We start from the raw sequence: 16999 nt of genomic DNA, 5'->3' as shown, positions 1-16999 counted from the left end.
CTCTGTTCATGTGTGCTTAACTCCTCAAGGCAAAAATCAGCGGGACTACTCACTGTGCATAAAATTAAGCACATGCATATGCCTTCACAGGCCTGGGATCTTACCGCTAAAATTGTTAGAGCTACTTACTGCAGCACAAATCCTGTCATCTTTACTCAGGCAAATGTAGCATTGAATGTGAGAAATTTTGCCTAGGGATTGAAATAGAACTGCTGGATTTGGCCCTACTTGTGTCTCCTTTTATAACTGTCCTCACCTTTAGGATTAATTTCTTCTATCTTCAGCAGTCATGCTGTTGATGTATTACTATTTGTCAGAAATATCGAACAGTGAAAAAGAGGTGAATGTCATAGCCTCTTCAAGGTAACACCATTCCATGAAAACTATCCAAAATACTGTCAGGTATTGCATAGAGTAGCTTGAAGAAAAGTGAACGCAATGATGGAACAAATGAACCCCCTGGGAAATATGATCTGTAAAGCATCTGTTTCATTATCAGTGGAGACAGTGTTTATGCAGCCAACACACAATATGAAGGATTTTGATTAACCTTTCAATTAGAGTAAAAACAACAATTAACTGCCAAGAAATAGTCCTTCAAGAACCACAGGAGCTGTCCAGAGCCAACTGGTGTGCACAGATGTTGTGTATATGATTGGTGGTCAAGGGAGGATTTGACGCAGGATTCCAGTATTAGATTTCTAGAGAGTATTTTCAAAGAATGGTGCATTTTATGGAGGTATAGTTACTTGGGGGATGTCTATACCGCAATGTAAACCCAGCTTTTGAAGTCAAGCTCAAACCTAACCCCCTTTCCATCTACACACAAATCTATGCTAGTCCAGAGCTTGGAACCAGGGACCCAGGACCCCAAGGGGGTGGAAGCTCTGAGCCTGAGTCAAGTTGGATCCCAGGGTTCAATCCCTATTGCTTTGCAGTGTAGGCACAGCCCTACTGGACTCATGCTCTGGGAATGTGCGAATAGTATTCCACAATCCTACGGACTGACTTTCTTTGTCCTCTGGACAATCAAGTTTGGTAAGCAGTCCAGTTTTCCCACACTACACCAAAAAAACCCAAAGGGCTAGAGTAACCACATTTTGGGATGGCACTAGGAAGTCTGGGATATAGGTGGTTGGACTCAGGCCTGCATAATGCAGTGTAGTCACTGGAGCCCCAGGTTGAGGCCCAGGGTTGAACAAGTCCTAATCTAGGGTTACAAATGAGTGTAGACACTCAAGCCCTGGGTTAACACACGAGGGTCTGTTAACTCAAGTTCTACTAACCCTGGGCTTGCATTGTAGTGCACACATATACTTAGTGTCTGACTTGATCCTAATGGCTCTTCCCCTTCTGAGGACAAAGTGAGCAGTTTGTTCCCTTCTAGAACAATGTAAACAGCAACATGAAGCAGACATTTTTAGCTCATAACATTCCTGTGTATTCTTTGTAAAAAGTCTTCATTCTAACTTTTTGGTTCTGAGAATCATTTATCCCTCACATATGTTGACAATCCAGTTTTCTATCTCTCTTTTAGGTATTTATATGTCCCCCATCACTGTAGTATCAGAGTGCCTCGCAATCTTAAATGATTTTATCCTAAACACCCAAGATCACAAGTCTGGCGGAACTGGGAGTTGAACATAGGTCTCCCATGTCCTAGGCTAGAGCCCTAGCCACTGGAAAATCCTTCCTCATACAAACTTCAAATACAAGGTATATGCACAGAAAGACTAAAGAAATCCCAACTCAATTGGGCTAAAGGAATAACACAGAGTAATCATTAGATACAATACATAAGAAGCACATATGGGTGAAAGAAGAAGAAAACATACATGCTAAAAGGGAAATTTACTGTACATCTCAAATAAAGAAAAACTTGGAGTGCTGATCCGGATGTGTATTCCACATGTGGGTATGCGTCTGCTTCATGAGACCAGAGATTGTTGCAAGTAGTGTCTGTTGGTCTATATATGCAGTTAGTTGCTCTCCTCGTGCTCCAAACGAAAGTAATAAAAGGCAGTACAGATTGACTCCTCTCTAGTTCCTTCTTACTGCCACATGGCCTGGGTAAGAATTCTCTGCCCACTAAAATTTTTCTATACTTCAATTCCTGTAAATACATATTATAAATAGTTTTTATAGATAGTGTAGTCTTCCCACTTCTGGGAACTTCTCCCCAGACTATGCCAAGAGTCCTAGGGTTTATGAATTATGTCTCCTAGTCCAACTCTCACCAGTGACAAACACCAGTGCTGCCTTTACTGCCTTGGAGAGCCTAATGTTGCCACCAAGTGCTGTATTTGCTGTCCCTTCCTCCCCTCAAATGCATAAGGGACAAAATCTTCATCTGCAGAAATACTTCATGGAAAAGGCCGTGAGGCCCCTGATGGATCAAGGCTAGGGAGACACCCCATCCCCATACAGTAGCCTCAGACTGTGAGCAGCATCATTCCGTGTACAGCCCAAAACAAGTCTTAAGAAAACCTCCCACAAGAGTAGGGGACATTACCATTGTCATAAGGACAGATCCCTGTTGAGATCTGCCTTTAAGAAAATGGATCCCTCCCCATGTTGCTCCAAATCAGGTGAGTACTAAGGAATTAAGTCTACACAAACTTTCCATCCAAGAAGTGTCCTTATTGCCTCAAGTTAACTGCTAGAACAAGAAAGGCTAGAGACTTGCACCTAAAATTCCTTCTCATGGAGAAGTCTCTCAGACTGGTGTCTGAGCCTGAAGCCCAGACCCCACCTGGACAAGTCTAGCCAACCATGGCTTCTGGCAAGGGTCCCTCCTCACCCAGAAGCCATCATCCAGGCTTCTGACCAAAAGTTTCCAAAAAGCAGGTAACCACGTCCTCAGTGCAGGAATCGGCCATGAAATGCCATTCCACCAATGGGCAAATAGGCTCGGCACCGACTGCACTGGCCATTCTGAGACAGCAGGACCATCCGGCACCGCCTGTACTGCAAGAACTAAAGACTCTAAAAGAGCCAGCTCAGACACAGGCACTGAGGAGGAAATTAGAATCCCATGCCTCAGCATCTACACAGCCGAAGCCGCAATCAGCACACAGCTTTGCGGCACCAATGCAGACTGGCTCACTCTTCGACCTCCACTCGGTACACACTCCTGCACAGCCTATGGTACCAACATATACACTGTGGCTCCCGGCACCAAGAACCATGCAGCCTCCAATATAGATCATGCAGCCACCGCAGCAGTTCTTACGGCACAAAGTTCTTAGTTTGATCTACTCCTGACTCTTCCATTCTCGGCATGGATGCAACCCTGGCGCCAAATCTCCTTGCGACTCCATCGCACTCCACTCCTCGCCTTTTGAGTGATGAGGATGAGGAAGGGGAAATAGACTCTTCTCCACAATCTCTTGCCTACCATGAGCTGCCCAAACTGGGACCTCCTTCAGGGAGCATATTATACAGATCCCAGACATCCAACAGTGGTACGGCCAACCCTGGGGCCCAGCCGTGACCTTTCCACCCCAGTGGACATACTGGAATCTGTGGGTACATACCCAACACAACAGAGACTGCCTACCACATTCAGACTAAGCACACAGCAATCACTTGCACCTTCTGTACCTCGACCATCAGAACTGGCAGAGGAAGGAGATGAAAAGGAGGAAGAACCCTCAGACCAGGAAGAGGCACCACCTCGCATCATCTTCCCCAGAAGACACTGTCATGCCTTCTCCCCCTAATATGGAGGATGATTTCAAACAATTCCAGGACCTATTTAAAAGGGTGGTGAGTTCTCTGAACATCTCTCTGGAAGAGGTCCAGGTGACATAGCACAAACTAGTGGACATCTTGAATACATCCTCTTCTTCCAAAATTGCTTTACCTATGAACCATGTGATAATGGAACCTTTCAAAACCATTTGGCAGACGCCTGCAACTGCTCCTCCAACCTGCAAGAGGTCTGACAAATAATATGTGCTAGCAAAGGACACAGAGTTCCTCTTCTTCCCATCCAGCACCCAATTCACTGGTGGTCGACGCAGTCCCTAAACGTGGTAGATAACAGCAGGCCAAGAACACACCTTATGATAAGGACTGGAAAAGTCTCAACCTTTTCGGCCACAAGGCTTACTCCTTGGCTACACTACATCTCTGGATAACCTATTATGAGGCCTTGCCATGCAAAGTATGATTACAACTACACAAAAAGTTTTCTGAATTCATTGATGTTATTACTGAGGATAAAAAAAGAACGATTTACAGCACTTGTATCAGAGGAACAACTCATATCTATAACAGCCCTCCAAGCTGCACTGGACTCCTCAAACACAGCTGCAAGATCAGTGGTGACCGCAGTGGTGATGAGAAGGGCTTCATGGCTCCATCTCTCTGGCTTCTCTAGAGAACTGCAATCCACGGTCAAAGACTTACCATTCGAGGGACCCAGACTTTTTGCCACAAAGACTGATGACTCTCTCCACATACTCAAAGATTCACAGGCGACATTCCAGTCTCTGGGGATTTATACACCTAGAAAAGACAAAAGACTATGCTCCTCAGTGCTACCACCACACTCTGTATCCACAACAACGGCAATATGAGTCACAGGCAGGGCCGGCTCCAGGGGTTTTGCCATCCCAAGCAGCCAAAAAAAAAAAAATCGCAATCGCGATCTGTGGCAATTCAGCAGGAGGTCCTTCGCTCTGACCGGGAGTGAGGGACCCTCCGCCGAATTGCCGTGGAATAGCTGGACCTGCCGCCCCTCTCCGGAGTGGCCGCCCCAAGCACCTGCTTACTAAGCTGGTGCCTGGACCCGGCCCTGGTCACGGGGTCACAAATAGACCATCGAGAAGACAACAGCCTACTCCTCCAGAAGCTGTGTTACAGCCATCGATATCCAGGCAACAAATTCAAAGCCTTGGTTGAGGGTCCGAGAACCCCATGTCTTTTTATGCTGAAGACATCTACTCTCTCCCAACCATTCAGAGATCCCTGAGTTCCATTTTATCCAATCTGGAAAACCATCACATCTGAGAGATGGGTTCTAAAAATCATACAAACTGGTTACTGCACCCCCTCTTTTCAAGCCCCTTACCCACGCTCCCTCCCCATCCCTTCTGAGGGACCCCTCTCACTATCATCTACTACTTCAGGAGATAATCCACCTCATACATCTAGGAGCAGTGGAACCTGTTCCAACAAGACACAGAGGGAAGGGATTTTATTCCCACTATTTTCTCAAAAAGAAAAAGTCAGGCAGGTGGAGACCTATACTTGATCTATGGCGACTCAAGTTCGTGAAGACCCAGCGCTTCAAAATGGTTACACCAGGCACCATAATTCCAGCACTAGAAAGAGGGGATTGCTTCTGAGCCCTCGACCTCGAGGATGTGTATTTTAATATAATGATCCATCCCTCACATCGGAGGTTTCTCTGATTTACTATAGGATAGGAATATTTCCAATACAAGGCACTTTCTTTTGGCCTATCCACTGCCCCCTTGAGGTTTTTTGAAGGTACTAGCAGTGGTTGCAGCCTACCTCTGCAGAAATGGAATCATGATATTCCCGTACTTGGACAACTGCCTGTTGAAAGCACCAACATGGAAAGCAGCATTACAAGCCACCAAACAGATGGTCGCCCTATTCACAAGATTAGGTCTCCAAATAAGTGCACAGAAGTCCACTCTAACACCAATGCAAGAGTGGAAGTTCACTGAAGCCCATGTCAATTCTCCTGAGGCCATAGACTCTCTACCAGAGCAATGCTTTCTCACTCTCACTCTAACCAACCTGATATCCACAACATGAAACAGTCCACAGGTATCTGCCAGGATCTGCTTGCAACTTCTCAGCCACATGGCTGCCACGACATTCATCATCAGACACATGAGATTACACGTGCATTGCCTGCAGCATGGCTCTATATAAACTATGTCCCACACAGACACAACATAAACAAACACCTCACAATGCCAGACAAAATAAAGAACTCCCTACTCTGGTGGACACAACCAGACAACATCTACACAGGCGTGCCCTTTGTTCAGAAGACACCAACACTGACCATTACCACAGACACTTTGCTCTTCGGCTGGGGGGCACACCTGCATCTGCATTCCATCCAGAGACACTGGTCCCCGCAGAATCCCTTCTCCACATAAATCTGTTAGATCTGTGCGCTTTTGCAGCGCGTGCTCCCGCTTCTTGCCGAACATCAAAAGCAAGGCCATTCAGATCATTACAGACAATGTGGCTTGTATGTTTTACATAAACAGACAAGGAGGAGCATGATCACACTCCCTATGTGTGGAAGCCATGAGATTCTGACAATGGTGCATCAGGCACAATATCCACATCACAGCATCATACCTACCTGGATGCCAGAACACCACGGCAGATACCCTAAAGCAGGCACTTTTCTCAGGACCACGAATGGGATCTCGACAATCACGTCCTCCTACACGTATTCCAACACTAGGGGTTCCCAACGTTAGACCTCTTTGCAACCATGCAAAATACCAAATGCCCCCTGGTTTTGCTCCAGGGCAGGTCTCAGTACACAGTCTCTAAGCAACACCTTTCTCATTGAGTGGAATGCCTTCCCTCCCATCTCCCTCCTGGCTCAAGTGATCCACAAGGTCAGATAGGACAGAGCCACAGTAATCCTAATAGCCCACGCTTGTTCTTGATAAATCTGGTATCTTTACCTTCTCAGGATGGCTGTGCTTTCACCACACATGCTCCCGCTTCTGCCTCATCAGCTGTCCTAGGACCCAGGTTGCGTCCTGCATCCAGATCCACAAAGACTCCATCTCAAAGCTTGGCTCCTCCATGGCTCAAGAGATCTGAGATGACCAGCTCAGAAGTTGTATGAAACATATTGTTAAATAGTCATAGAGCAACTACCCGCTGCACATACCTACACAAATGACAGCGATTTGATGCCTGCTGCCAGCAAAACCAGACGGCATCCATCTCAGCCTCCTTCCCTTAATATCAGTCCAGGGGCAGCTCCAGGCACCAACGCTCCAAGTGCGTGCCTGGGGCGGCAAGGCGCAGCCGGCGCTGTGCTGGTCGCCGCTAGGGTGGCAGGCAGGGTGCCTTCGGCGGCTTGCCTGTGGAGGGTTCACTGGTCCCGCTGCTTCGGTGGACCTCCTGCAGGTGTGCCTGTGGAGGGTCCACTGATCCCGCTGCTTCAGCGGACCCTCCGTGCTTCGGGTGGCAAAATGTCTAGAGCCACCCCTGTATCAGACTACCTCTTAGATCTTAAAATGTCAGGCCTTTCCATGAGTTCAATAAGAGTACAGCTCTCCACTAGCAGTGTTTCAGCACAAAATAAATCAATTATCTATCTTTGCTCACCCGCTCACCAAACGTTTCCTCAAAGGCCTCACCAACATCTACCCAGAACTGCACAATCCTGCTATGTTTTGGGCCCTCACCAGTTCCCCATTTGAACCCAGAGGGAGTTTTGGTCACACAGCATTAGTTAACCGCCAAAAGCATCGTGAGACTGGTACTGTGCATGTGTGACCCAACCGGGCACTGCTACCAGAAATCCCCAATTATGAGCGCAGGGGCACACGAACACCTAAAGTGGATCACCCACAGGGACACACATTGTCTGCAAAGAACAAAGTCAACTGGGAAAACAATATGTTGCTATAGCAGATCAATCGTGAGGACAAGCATTATTGGTTCAGATACTCTTTAAGTGGATCTCTGGATGTGTGGATCTCTGGCACGTTTTCCTCCCTCAGATGGGGTGAAAGTCCACTCTACAAGAGCACAAACAAAATCAGTGACATCTCTTCAGTAAGTACCAACACTAGACACTTGTAAGGCAGTTACCTGGAGCTCTGTGATACCCTGGGCCAGTCTCTTGGCAGAAGCAGCTGTGGGTACAGCAGTGTTACAGTCATCCATACCAACTGCATCCTCACACCCTCCTCCTATTTGAATATAGCTTACTAATCACCCACATGTGGAATACACATAAGGACCAGCACTCGAAGAAGTAGTGGGGGTTACTTACCTGTAACTGGAGGTTCTTTGAGATGTGTGGTCTCTATCTTTATCTTTATTCCACTACCCTTCCTATCTGATTTGTGATCAGAGAAGGAACTGGGGAGGTATCAGTGCACGCTGCCCTTTATGACATCAGCTTGAGCATGAGGAGAGCAACTATGCATGTGCAGACCAACAGACAGTATTTGCTAAAAATCTCCAGTCTCAGGTGCATGGAGTGCATGCATCTCCACATGCAGAATACAGATAAGGTCTACTCCTCTTGAAGAATCTCCAGTTACAGGTAAGCAACTTCCATTTTTACAAATGAGACTAAGTTTTAGTAGCCTTAGAAGAAAATTTTTCATATATTGTTCCATGGAAAAAAAATACAGAAAATAGCATTTGGTGACTTTCATTGCAACAGAGCATGAATTTTCAAATATATGTTTTTACTTGCAGACTACACGGAGCAGGTGAGGTAATCTCTATAATAATTTCACATCTAGGATTCAGCCACTGTGGAGTGGAGTGGTGTACTGGCATCTCTTTCATGTTGCTGCCTTGTTCTCCATAACATAAGCTCTCATGTTTTAAAAAAAAAAAAGTCTCTCTAGCTCTGATGGTTATTTAACTACACTCGGATCACATTTTCAAATGCAGCTCCATTGTTCAGCCAGGGAACTCTCACCACTCCCTCTTTCAGGGGCATCCTGAATGGTTGGAAAACCAATCCCAGAAAGTAGTTATCAGTGGTTCAGTCAGGCTGGAAGGGCATACTGAGGGGTCCCACAGGGATCTGTCCTGGATGTCCGGTTCTGTTCAATATCTTCATAAATGATTTAGATAATGGTACAGGGAGTACACTTATAAACTTTGTGGACAATACCAACTTGGGAAGAATTGCACATGCTTTGGAGGGTAGGGTTAAAATTCAAAATGATCTGGACAAACTGGAGAAATGGTCTGAGGATGAAATTCAATAAGGACAAATGCAAAGTACTCCACTTAGAAAGAAACAATTAATTGCACACATACAAAAATGGGAAATGACTGCGTAGGAAGGAGTGCTATGGAAAGGGATCTGGGGGTCATACTGGATCACAAGCTAAATGTGAATCCACAGTATAACATTTGCAAAAAAAAAACAAAAAAAAATTCTGGGATGTATTAGCGTGAATGTTGTGAGACAAGAAGTAATTCTTCCACTTTACTCCACCCCATTAAGGCCTTAACTGGAGTATTGTCTCCAGTTCTGGGCACCACATTTCAGGAAAGATGTAGACAAATTGGAGAAAATCCAAAGGAGAATAACAAAAATGATTAAAGGTCTAGAAAACATGACCTATGAGGGAAGATTGGGAAAAAAAGGGGTTTGTTTAGATCAGAGGGAAGACTGAGGGGGCAATATAAGTTTTTAAGTATATAAAAGGTTGTTACAAGGAGGAGGGTAAAAATTGTTCTTGTTAACCTCTGAGGACAGAACAAGAAGCAATGGGCTTTAATTGCAGCAAGGGAGGTTTAGGTTGGACATTAGGAAAAACTTCCTGTCAGGGTGGTTAAGCACTGGAGCAATTTGCCTAGGGAGGCTGCAGAATCTCCAACATCAGAGGTTTTTAAGAGCAGGTTAGACAAACACTTGGCAGGGATGGTCTAGATAATAGTTAGTCCTGCCATGAGTGCAGGGGACTGGACTAGATGACCCAGGGTGGTTCTTTCCAGTCCTACATTTCTGTAATTCTATCCCCTCTGTAACGGGGCAGGACTCACCAGTATGGCACCTCCTGCTGATTGTCCAATGAATTAGCATTTCCAGCTTCCAGAGCCCAAGTCTCTCCTGGACCCCCAGTGCCCCTTTCAGGCCAGGGTGTTGCCCCCGGGCCATACCCCCACAGATCTGGGTCTGCCCGCCCCAGGGAACCCCCACTCTCTATCCCCACCTCACCTCACCACAGTCTATGACCACTGCCAGTCATCAACCAGCCCCTGTTCCCTGGGGTCACTGGGAAGGGGGGTTTGGACCTGCCACCTCTGCCTAACCCTTGGGCTGCCCTCTGCAACCCCAATACCTTTCTTTGGCCTTTAACAAGGCCTGCAGCCTGGGGGGTTTACAGACTGGAGCTCCCCAGCTCCTCTAGCCTTCCCCCAGCCCTGCTCCACTCTCGGTACCCTGTTCAGTTCCCCAGAAGCCAGGCCCTTCTCTCTCTACAAGCAGAGAGAGACTAACTCGGTGTGCTCCTGGCCCACTGCCCTCTTAGAAGGGCCAGCTGGGCCCTGACTGGGGCATGGCCGCATCTGTGGCTGGTTCCCCAATCCGCCGAGTCTTGCTGCTTTTCCTTGCAGCAGCCCTCTGGCAGCCTCAGCCCTGACCCAAGGCTGATTTCAAGCCCTTCAGGGTAGGAGCGAGGGACCACCTCACACCCTCCCTGAAGCTCTCAGCCTAGCTCTGCCCTTCTTCTGAGCTTAAACATGCTCTTTCCTCCTCCTCCTCATTCCCTGCTCTGGGTTCTGAGCACTCACTGGCCTTTGGGCTGTCACTCAGTTATAAATCCAGGGGCAGCCCCGCCCTCCTCTTTGCACCACACGGGGGCACACTGGGACAGGAGAGCTGCGCCTGGTTTCATCTGAGGGCGGCTACCCTGTTATAAGGACACAAGCCCTAATTTCTGTACTTGTTATGGGTGCAGGAGAGTGGCTGGGTCAGGAAGTCTCTGGGTTCTAGGTTCAGGTGAGGCAAGGGTTAACCAGCAGGGCCTAGAAACACCTGCAGCCCATTAGCATCCCAGGAAATCAGCCTGGAGCATGGAAAAGGAAGAGGAAATTGGCAGGGGGAGTGCTTGAGATGCACAAGCAGCTGCACTGAGGGAAGTCAACCCTCCATAGAAGGGGATATTTGAAAGCACATGTGAGTTGGTTGGTTTTAAAACTATTTAGAATTCATGTGTTGTTCCCTTTCTGAAGTAAGATGTAATTCAAGGGCTTCTGTTGGTTTAAATGCTGAGGAGAAAAGCATTGAAGTTCGTTCTTTCTTGGGGAGGGGAAAGGAGACACGAGATTTTGCTTAACTTTTAAGCTCAGTGAATTTCAGACTTCCGGCTTGTCTGAGCTCCAGCAAGGTAACCCAATGACATCATTTTGGGGGCTAGGTTCAGAATCTTTTCTTTTCCTTATGGATTTACCTGAGGGGCCAGTTGCGCAGTGTGGAATTTACAGATGAATAAGCTGAAGTAAAGAGAGCTGGCTGGCCTGATTCTAACAAATACCAAGCCCACCACAGCTCCAAGTTGGGCATTAGTGAATTTCCCAGGCTCCCTGCATAGCCCTCACTTCTTCAGCCTGTTCTGTGGGGAGGGGACACATGTGCCCCCCTTCTACAACTGCACAAGTAGAGAGAGCTTTCTAGTGAGTGACTTGGCCTAGGTTTCCTCCCCCGGACCTGCTTTTCCTCCTCAAAATTTTCCCCCAGTCAGAATTGATCAGATCCTCAATTTCTTCAAGTGAGGGATTTTTAAGGATTCAACAGACATATGCCTAGATGTTTAATGACAAACTGGATGCCTTTGAGCAAGGCAGCATATAGTCTGTCTGCTCGCCTATTCTCCCTGCTACAGCTATGTGGATAAGATTGTGTTGAGTGATGCTAGCCCGTGGAAGTAACATAAGTGGGACAATCACAAATGTTTTGTTCCTTTGACACTTACTCTGTCCTTGCGTCAGGGCTCTTCTTTCCTTTCATCCCTACTCTATAGTGTGATGCAATAACTCAGGCACATAACTAAACTTAAGTCAGCCATTTCAAGGACTTAGTTCTTAATCATTGTTTATGCTTAGCCTTACCCTCCTCTTTACCCATAAACTAGCTTCTGAGAGTCTCTCCACAACCCTTGGCTGTGCAGGAACAATGTGTCTACATCAGCCCTCGTTGGCTAGTGAAGTGAGTCATCTCTCTGGTAGAGGAACAAAATATATCAAATCAGAAAATTAGATCTTTCATGCATAGCTCCATGTGCATAGGCCTCGGTGCTCTGGGGAAGCAGGCTATGTGCTGACTGTGAAGACACTTGTGCCAAAGAGCGCTAAGGGCAGGATGGAAAAGGCACTGCTGAATCTGTGGCTACAGTACCCAAGAAATCTCCCAAGGGGGTTGTTGAGGCATAGTAAATGCTACTCTAGCCCATCTGCTGGGGTAACACTCACACAGAACCTGCAAGAGGCTGCTGGGAAGCATTCTCCTGGTCTGAAAGCTGTGGATTTGAGTCCCAACCCCATCCCTTGTGTTAAGACACCCACCTAAAGTCCAGCTGCCCCTTGCATCATTTGAGGTTTACATGAGTAGAGCAGAATGGCTATAGAATTAGTTATATTCTTGGCCTCATGGAAACTCCCATACAGCTGTTTCCTGATACCATATGGCTTTGTGGAAAGGGGAGTACAGTGACTGAAAAATAAAAGGCAACACTCAATTATCCAGATGCCATTTTAATCATAGTCCCTCTAGATTAAGGAAACTAATGTGGGTGAGACTTTTTTTTTTAACCATACTGAAAGGGTGAGTCCAGAATAATCAAGTATTGATGGAGTTTGAATCACTTCTATGGTATTCATCTGGTTTCCTTTAGACTCAGTGGAGACATGAATTGATTCTGATTTGTTGTTACTTTTGGCTCCTGGATAAATTTAATTGGATCCAGGAGAATTTCTCATTGAGTGGGGAATGAAAAGGAATAAAGTAATGACCCGCAAGTGTTTGGAAACTGACTTGAGAGATGAATACTTTAGTATGGGTGTACAGATATTATGGGTGAGGGGTAGTCTGTAAGGAGCTGAATGGAAAGTGAAGGTAACAAAGCAGGGCTAATAAATATTGCAACAAACCTATGGGTTCAAAGGACGTCCAGGTTGTTGCTGTGCTGCAAACTTGGACTACCTGGCGATTATCAGTTGCACAGGGGTAGAACTCTGATTCTCCAGCTGCACAGTGAGCTGAAGGAGAACCTACCGGCTGGAAGAAATAAAGGGCTTGTGTCACACAGTTGACCAGCTGTGATTCCATCCACAAGAGGGTAGTGGACAGAGCTTGTTCCCTACAATATCCTTATCTAGTTTGTTCACACGTGTCATGGAGCTACCATTTTGAATCATAACAAAAAGAACATAATCTAGGTTAATTTATTACCAGAATTACAGCAGCAGGTTCTCACAGGAGTTCTTGGGCCAATCTCTGACTTTTCTAGCACATACAGAACTGGCATCTGCTTCTCTATTCCATGCTGTCCATTTTAACCATTATGGTTTCCAACGTTTTTCTCCTTAAACTTTTGGCAACAGGTAACTGTAAGGTTATTCTCTGTCTGTAAAGGGGGGGACTGTCCCTCACCTAAGCTCTGCCTCCAAAAATGGCTTCAGTTAGGGATGATACCTCATCCAATGGGGAACACCAGTAAGGGCTAAGGAAGCTGCTGCCTCTGCATGGAGGGATTAAAAACGTCATAAAATGTCTTGGGACCTCACCTGTGATAAGGGAAAAACTCTGCCAGATTTGCAAAAAGAACAGGAGTATTTGTGGCACCTTAGAGACTAAAAAAATTATTTAGGCATAAGCTTTCATGGGCTAAAACCCACTTCATCAGATGCATGCAGTGGAAAATACAGTACGAAGATATATATACACAGAGAACACAAAAAAATGGGTGTCTCCAGCCAGTGTCTCACCCCACACATATGTTCTCCCACTGGTAGGTTTGGGGACTTTCTCCACAATGATCTTCTCTGCCACCTGGACCCCACTATACCCCTCTGGCTGGAGCCACTGCCAGCAGTGTTCCTTCAGGCTTTGAGTGGCTGCTCGTGGCCATGCCCTGCAGGGAATTTCTCACGGTATAACTGATAGGTTTGTTGATGGAGTCTGATTAGCTGTGTAGTTCAGGGCAGTCATCTCGTTGAGACCCTAATAGGTGGTCTGGGCCAGTCTGGTCAAGTAAGAAGCCAATAGGATGGCTTTCTCTGGGCCATTGGGACATGACAGCCACCTGCTTGAAAACAACCAGGAACACGTCAAGGTCATCCATGGGCTCCACTTTGGTCAGCTTCTCTGGGATGGGCAAAGTTGGATTGGTGTTCCCTCCTCCAGTGGTTAGGCTTGAGTTTGCTCCTGGTGCTTGTAGGAGTGTTACCATCTGCTGGGTGCGTGGCTTTTTTATTTTTGCTGTTGGGCAGCCATCTCCTGAGTATGAGTGCATGAGTATGATTTATATTTTCTTCCTTTGAATATACTGGCTCATAAAGTTTAGCGATTAAAGGTCTTTCTCTGAGAGAGCAATTTGTATCTTAAGTAGAGGAAAAAAACAGTTTACAGAGCACTTTGCTGTGGAAACTGCTACATTTTTTGCCTTACAATAGAAAACTCATTAAAGGAGAGCTGGTCAGAAGTGAAGTCCATTTTATTCCTCAAATATCCACTTGTTGATATTTACAGGGAATGTGCAAAATGCAATGTTGGCCTGGTCTGGCCAAGCCCAAATAAAATCCTAAGCTAGCAATGGAAAAACTGTTTTCCTTGCAACCTTTTTTGTGTTGTTTTAAAATTACGTGTAAAACTTATTTAAATGACAATCCCCACCTCAGTAGCAAAATAGACTCCTGTCCAGCCATACCTCTCCTTTAGCTCTCCAAGCGCAAATGGCATTATCTGTTGCTGTTTATTATTTGTATACTTGGAGGTCTCCCTGGCGATCGAATCACAACTGTGCTAGGTGCTGTACAAATGAATAGTATGAAAGCCCTTTCCCTGAAGAGTTTACAGTCTAAAGAGACAAGTTAGGCGAAGGGTGGGAAGGAAACAGAGGGACAGTGAGGTATAGTGTCTTGAGCAAAGTCATACAACAGGTCGTAGCAGTGCCCTATCCAGTTGATCACCACATCTCTAGTTTCTAAAACAGGATTTAAGAAGAAAAAAGTGCTGTATTTAGGAGGTCAAAGAATGGGATAATTATTCAGTTTTGATTGGGGAGGGTTGTCCCTGTCTAATAAACATGTGATGGGATTGAAAGTTACATTATCCAATCCAAGCAAGAGTAGTTCTCACTTGCTCACGTGAAGAGTTCCATTGCTTTCAGCCACAAGTCGAGTTGCCTGACTGGGCCCCCCAGAGAGGGCACGAGTGTATGGCATTCAGAGGCTGTGCTGATGGCTGCCAGTACAGACTGAGGAGAGCTTCTCTCTCAAGTGGCAGAGACTTGTAACCAAATCCTATTGTGAATAAAATAGACTTCATTGGTATTTGTGTGGCATTTTTAGCCTTTCCTGGCATAACGAGTAGTCAGCAATGACAGGTGTTAATCACTCTTTTATCACTGACCCAACCATGTGCCACCCCAGGTTTTGACCTACCAAGGCACCTGTGGTCATCCCTGAAACAGTTTCGAAAGGACAGGGCAATGGTGCAGTCAGTCTCTTCAAATGGGGTTTCTCTAATGACCCACGAGGTAGATGCAGTCAACTTCAGGCTATGTCGCATATCCTTGAGGAGTGTCCGCTGACTGACTTGGACAGTGAGCTACCGGCTCTTCACCTGGCTGATGATGATGCAATTCAATGGCTGGGCGCACTGCGCATCTGCTGAGAGAGAAAGAGAATCCTTTCCTCCCTTCAAAAACGTATTAGTGATTCCGTTTTCTTCAAGTTTATGGCATTGAGCCAGCGAAACAATCACCAGGGCCTCAGTTCAGTAAGATACTCAAGCACACATAGATGCTGGCTCTGTAGGTGCTCTAGGGCTCAAGCACCCACCAAAAAAAATAGAGGGTGCTCAGCATCTGCAGGCAGGACCGGATCCAGCATTTTTGCCGCCCCAAGCGGGGAAAAAAAAAAAGCCGCGATCAGCACTCTACTGCTACCGCTTCATTCTTTGGCAGCAATTTGGCAGCAGGTCTTATCCTCCCAGAGGGACTGAGGGACCTGCCGCTGAATTGCCACTGAAGAGCCGGACGTGCCGCATCTCTCCATTGGCTGCCCCAGGCACCTGCTTGTTGCACTGATGCCTGGAGCTGGCCTGCCTGCAGGGCCGTATTAATCTTTTGTGGGTCCCAGTGCTCAGACTGTGGCCCTGCACCACACTCCACCCGTGCTCTGCCCTGAGGCCCTGCCCCTGCTTGGTCTCTTCCCTCTGAGACCCCGTCCACTGCTTGGGGGGGGGCAGGGAGAAGCACCCACCAACAAAAACAAAAGTCAGTGCCTGTGCAAGCACATGGTTAATTTTAAGCTGAATCAGGGCTCAGAATCATAAGCACTGTGGCTTTAAAGAGCGATCTCTATCCTTCCTTAGTCAGAATAAGTATTTTCAGTCCATTGAAACCTCTGACTTACTGCACCATGAATCCTCTGAGCAAAACCCTTCTCTTCAATCCACACGGCAGATAATCCTGTATTATTTGCAAGAGGGGAATTGCACTCATTTTCAAGCATATGTGTCTAATAGTCTAAACAGACATTCCTCCAAAATGTTAATTAGCAAAGCTATGGATTTTTTCCCAATTAAAATCTTGTTTTAATAGCAGTCCACTTCTTCCCCTTGTAGGGTGTTTTTGGTCTCTTTCATCAAGAAGACCATGGGCAAATATCTTCTTCCATTTTTCAAATGTTCTGTAAATAGCATTTGTTAAATTATATTATATTGGAATTGTGCCTTTTCATCTTGAGTCCCAAAACTGTTTTCCAAGGATATAGGTGGTTGAAATGTTTTTGATCATTTTCCATCACAAAATGCAGTTCTGTCAAAATTTAAACATTTTGCTGGAATATGTTGATTTCAATGAAACTGCTTTTCTTTTTTGCAAGGAAAAAGTCCAAATGTTTCATTTTGACTTTTATATCATATTAAAATATCTGCTAACAGGGAGTTTTGCAAGGGAGTTCTCCAGGTGAAGGAGGAGCACATACAGCATCTGTGGGAGCAGAGCGGACAGGGAGCTGCAGACGGGAATTTGAGAGAGTTTGACAGAGGGAGGCT

This window comes from Gopherus evgoodei, chromosome 2, assembly GCF_007399415.2.
Source record: "Gopherus evgoodei ecotype Sinaloan lineage chromosome 2, rGopEvg1_v1.p, whole genome shotgun sequence".
Lineage (NCBI taxonomy): Eukaryota > Metazoa > Chordata > Testudines > Testudinidae > Gopherus > Gopherus evgoodei.
The sequence above is the reverse complement of the archived record's forward strand: the minus strand, read 5'-3'. Positions refer to the sequence as shown.